Raw genomic sequence first — 6,000 nt, forward strand, 5'->3', positions numbered from 1 at the left:
GGCTTTTTAATGCTATCTTCTCTGTGATGTCTTAAACACCATATTGCTTTTCACTTCCTCTTATCTGATTGGATGTTGTGAGCATGTTATTTTTTTCCGCAACAAGGAGTGCATAAAATATAACAAAAAATCTACAACCATAGATAAATTCAATAAAGAAAAAGATACAAATTAAAATAAACAGCCTTACTGTTTTCCGAGGAAGTCGAACTGTATTCAGGTATGCAGTAATTAAATAATTAAATGTAAAATAATACTGCATAGTCTTTGTTTTATGAAGAATTGGTAACACCTTACAATAAGGTTATATTAGGTAATGCATTCGCTAACATGATTAAACAATGAACAATACATATGTTACAGCATGTGTTTATGTTAATTAGCGTTAGTTAATGAAAACAGTTGTTCATTGTTATTTCATGTTAACTCATGATGCATTAACTATGTTAACAAGCACGAATTTGGATGTTGCTAATATGTTAGTAAATGCTGAACTGGGATTAATAAATTCTGTACAAGCACTGTTCATAATTAGTTCAAGTAAATACATTAACTAATGAAACCTTATTGTAAAGTATGACCAAACAATTCAATAAAATGAATCGTTATTAATTTTTCAAAGTTACAAAGGTGCAATTTCTTATGCCTGCATGAACACTTGAGATATTCATTCATTCATTCATTCATTTTCTTTTCGGCTTAGTCCCTTTTATTAATCTGGGGTTGCCACAGCGGAATGAACTGCCAACTTATCCAGTATATGTTTTACGCAGCGGATGCCTTTCCAGCCGCAACCCATCACTGGGAAACATCCATACACACTCATTCACCCACATACACTATGGACAATTTAGCCTATCCAATTTATCTATTCCACATGTTTTTTGGTCTGTGGGGGAAACCGGAGTACCCGGAGGAAACCCACGCCAACATGGGGAGAGCATGCAAACTCCACACAGAAACGCCAACTGACCCAGCCAAGGCTCGAACCAGCGACCTTCTTCCTGTGCGGCATACGTTTTGCTCATAAAAGGGAGAAAGTTCAAGAAACTGTCTGAAAATGGAGGAAAAGGCGGCATGTAATAAACATTTATTCAATAAATCCATTTGTACAAACTTTTTTTAACACAATAATTTGTTTGACAGCACCAATAAAGATTATATACAGGCCTAGCTATGTGCATAAATATGTTACAATGATACAAACACCACCACACTTATCCAAAATCTAGGAGAATATAAATAGCGTACCCTGCCATGTAATCGCTGCAATTAAATCTTAGTCTTGTTTTGCAATAATCTATGTCTTTATTGGCGTTCCAGCCGAATAAACAACCGTAACATGAACATCGAGATGCGCAACAGTGGTGAATGTTTATTGATGGTAAGTCCATCGTCAGAACAAAAAAGAAATGCAACCCTTGCGACAAAATTAGACGGTTATTATTGTAGAGCACTTACTGTATTCCACCTTACAATAATAAATAAATAATGTAGACTTTGAGTCCATGCTTTAATCTGTTATTTCGTGATGTCTGGAAGATATCCGCATGGGGGAAAAACTATAGTAATTTATGATAAATGTATTTTTGAACCACATAGTAAAGTGTATAATGTGTACAACTCTTTGTTAATGAATGCTACAGAATACTGTAGCATAGTAAACTGATAAACTGTAATAAATACTGTACCGTTAGCGTAAACTGTGGTGCATTGTGATTATAGCGTAGACAACTGAAGCCTATTGAATGATTTGTTTATTACTACAGTTGCGTCATACCACAGCAACAATTTAATTACTAAGACAGTTTACTATAGTACACTTCCAAACACGTATTTACTATAGTTTTGTTCATGTAATGTAATTATACAGTATGTACCACTTCGATGACAGGCTATTTTAGTTCAGTAGAAAACTCAATCCTCTTCATGATATAAGGATCATGCCCAACATATGTGGTTATTTTCCCTTCATATCTCCTTTGAAATATGGTATAAATCGCAAAAATACGAACTTTCCTCTCTGCGTCCAATTCAGATTTGTACGTCCTGCCCTCCATCTGAATTTCGCTTGTCAACAGAACCACGTGATTGAAAACAACCTATATATAAAAAATAATACCTTTTTACGTTTATTTAATGTTTACAGTGCAAATTCAATTAGATCCACTTATTTGGTGAACAAAGCAAGTCTCTCACATAATAGATATACTAAACAACAGAAAATATTACTTTACAAACTGTATTGTAAATAAATCAAATTAATATTTTCATATTTGTCAATAACATTATTAAAATTAATTTAAAAACTGAATAAATATAAATTTTCTTAATTTCCCGCCATTTTGTTTTTCAAATCTGTAACTGACAAAACACCTGCAGCTCATTACTGGTTTTGGAGCTAAACCACCAGACTGTACCGCAGCACTCTCTTAACAGGTCAATTAATTCTTTCTTAAAATGTCTTTACATTTGAACTTTCAAAATGTAACATGTTTCCAATCCTTTTTCTGTTTTTTGTTTTACTGTAAGCTCTGTTCAGATGTTTTTTGCCTCTAAATATTACTTCATGCAAATTCATAAAAAATACAAAAGACACCCAGTGACTTCACTTTAAAAAAAATTTAAACAATAAAGGTATCAAATACTGTATTTCTTTTTGCTAATTTTGACCTTCGTAAACAATTGTTTGTATCTAAATAAATGGAAGAGACACACTGTAATTTTGGTTGGGTTGTGGCTGGAACTGCATCCATTATGTAAATCAATTGCCAGAGTAATTGGTGTTTCAAGCCACTGGTGAATTTACACACACTTACACAATAACTAATTTAAACAAATAAATAGACTCAATGATGGCCTTAAAATCTGCGGAAATCTGCGGATTCTGCGCGTGCAGATTCCATATGGGCCTACTTATAACTATCTGATAGTTATTTACAACAAATGTAAATTTTTGGGGGTGAACTATCCCTTAAGCAGCTCTTTTTCTTGCCCTCCAAATTCTCTCTCCTCTCCCTATTAATTATCAATGAGCTGCAGATAGAAGAGACTCTAAAAGCACTGCTATGTCCTAGTCACACGCAAACATCCAGTGCTTCCAAGAGGTCACACCCACTACACCCCTGCATGACGTAAGATAGAATGATGACATTAAGTATGCAACAATAGCAGCAGCAGCAGGTTAATAATCAATAATCAGACATTCCTATTACTAGACAAACCACTTATTAAAGAACACTAAGCGTATTATAATCCGAGGAAGGCGAAAATTGTTCATGAGTGACAAAATGTGGGACTTTCATGGCAGCATCTGATTGGCCAGTGCACATCAACACTTGCACGTGAGAATGGCTAGGGATGAGCAGGATCATAAACAGCACCTGCATTGCGGACAGTGCAGCAATCCCCCATATAAACCACCATCCTAAAATAAAATAATTACATTAGAATGCACTTAACAGGTATGAAAACAGAAGACGGCGTCTGTTGCGGTTTTACTTAAAACCTGTGAGGAAGAAAAAAACAGAAGCACGTGTCCAAAACAATACTTATGATAAGTAAAGCTACAAATAAGGGTTTTTAATCAATAATAAGCACACACAAACATACACTTAGAAAATCAGAACCAATTGATGATAGTTTATGTAGTATAATTTACGCAGCATGAAATGAATGTGAATTATATCAAATATCGAATGATGCACACTTGACATTCAAAACAAGCAGTCAAGAACATGTTCTTGTTAATACGTGTCCAATGACACCTATATGCCACTTTATAACACAGTCGTCTCCAGTTACTGTCACAATAATCAGCCAGCGACTCATTCGGGCTCGATTAATGATCTCATCCGTCCGAAAATAAATACGCTACAAGCAGCAGACACTAAAACAAGCTGCTTAATATGATCTTACACTCTGAATATACCTGGCAACATACATTTAAATATCATGTAGAACAGTGGGCTTTAAAACAGCCAAACGCTGGAGCGCGAGCAGGTGCAGCAGAGATGCGAGCTGCCTGTGAAGGCGCATTATTACACTGGATGAAAAACGCAAATAAGCGGCCGACACCTACCAGAAAGACGCGCTGAAATGACTGAATGGTGGTGAGGTCGCTTCTGCTGTCTGTGGGCTGTTGAGAGGAGAGATTTGCGGGGTTTTGGTCTCCTCGCTGGGGCAGAGACAGAAGGAGAGAGAGAGAGAGGGCTGTGTCTGTCATCTCCCGGAGATACAACACTAAATAAAGCGGTGCATGCTGGGATACTGAGGAAAACACACGCGCGCGCACTTCAGTGGGCCTCTGGTGCAGGTGAAACGCACGTACACGATACTAGTACGCTTTCTGTCGTCTTGCTGTCAGTGATGTTTGATATATGATGGTAAAGGCGAGTTAAAGTTTATGGTGAGCTTAAGCGAAATGTATTTGACCCAAAGCGTCATCACCATAGAAACGTAAGTCAAGCGTGATTTGAAATGTTTTAAAACCACTATGAAAATGTAAGTAATAAGTAGTATACGATCAGACGATTTCAAGACAATAATAGTAATAATAATGTAATTATTATTATTTTATTAATTTCTTATTCATTTATTAAACAAAATTATTTATTAAAATGGGCGTCACGGTGGTGCAGTGGGTAGCACGATCCCCTCACAGCAAGAAAGTCGCTGGCCCTGGCTGGGTCAGTTGGCATTTCATTGTGAAATTTGCATGTTCTCCCCGTAAGGAATGTTCCTTCCTGCAGTTATTCATTCATTTTCCTAAGGCTTTGTCCCAGCGGAATGAATCGGCAAATTATTCAGCACATGTTTTACGCAGCGAATGCCCTTCCAGCTGCAACCCAGTACTGGGAAACACCCATACACTCTCACACTGATACGCTATGGAAATATATAAAAACCTAAATTAAAAAAGGTTCTTTAAAGGTTTTTTGAACATAATAGTTATATTTAGAACTGTATTAAACCCGTTGTTGTTTTTTATTTTCCGCCTTTTTGTTTCTCAAATCTGTAACTCACAAACCATCTGCAGCACAATACTGGTTTTAGAGCTAAACCACCACAAAGACTGTACCAGCACTCTCCTAACAGGTAAATTTATTCGTTCTTAAAATGTCTATACATTCTAACTTTCAAAATGTAACTTGTTTCCTATCTTTTTTTTTATTTTTGTTTTAGTGACAGCTCTGTTCAGATGACTTTTACCTATTGGGTAAGTTTTTTTTTGCCTCTAAATATTACTTGAGTTTATTCATGCAAATTCATAAAAAATACAAAAGATACCCAGTGACTTTTAAAACAATAAAGGTATAAAATATTTATTTTTATTTCTTTAAAAAAAACAGCAATCTTCACCGCTTGGCTGAGACATGATATAAAGTGGGTATCAGACCAAACACGAAGCACTGCATTAAATTATATTTTTCACGCTATGTCTTTAAAATATGCTAAATAGTTTTACCTCAATAGTTTCAATTGAGTTTCTGCAGTAGCCTGCTGTTAATGAAGGCACCTGTGTTTAAACGATTTTTCGTCTCTTTATACACTTTAACAACCAAATGGATGCTGAAGTCTATTACTAACTGATTTTATTTGAATTTCATTACAACATCGATGCTGTAAAAGGAACCTTATGAAATTAAAAATAGTCACATAAACCTTTCACCGGAAGTTCATCATTGGCAGAAAAACACTAGCTGTGCATGTAGCCCATTAGTCTTAAAAATGTTAAGTCTGCTAATTTTATAATCATTTATACTTTTTATATGTTAATATATAAAACCCTAAATAAAACTATTGTTGCACATAATAGTTCTATTTAGAACTGTTATAAACCCGATGAACCATTTTATGATGACATGGCTTCTTGGGTAAAGTCTAGATCGTAAATGCGGCCGGCCGGAGGTGCGATATGCACATTAATGAAGCACCATTTTTTTATGACACTGTATTACAATAATTAATATTTTTACAGTAATGTGAAGGTTGGGTTTA

General features: G+C 35.4%; 1 protein-coding gene across 1 annotated transcript in view; it reads right to left on the reverse strand.

Annotated features, from left to right (window-relative positions):
- Window positions 1-4,242, reverse strand: part of ccdc92 (coiled-coil domain containing 92) — a 51,547-nt gene extending 47,305 nt beyond the window's left edge. Inside the window, exon 1 of the mRNA XM_056463312.1 lies at window positions 4,082-4,242. The gene's annotated coding sequence lies outside the window, so the exon portion shown is untranslated. The remainder of the gene's footprint in view (window positions 1-4,081) is intronic.
- Window positions 4,243-6,000: the final 1,758 nt, after the last annotated feature.

The sequence above is a fragment of the Danio aesculapii genome, chromosome 8, assembly GCF_903798145.1.
Source record: "Danio aesculapii chromosome 8, fDanAes4.1, whole genome shotgun sequence".
In the NCBI taxonomy this organism is placed as follows: Eukaryota; Metazoa; Chordata; class Actinopteri; order Cypriniformes; family Danionidae; genus Danio; species Danio aesculapii.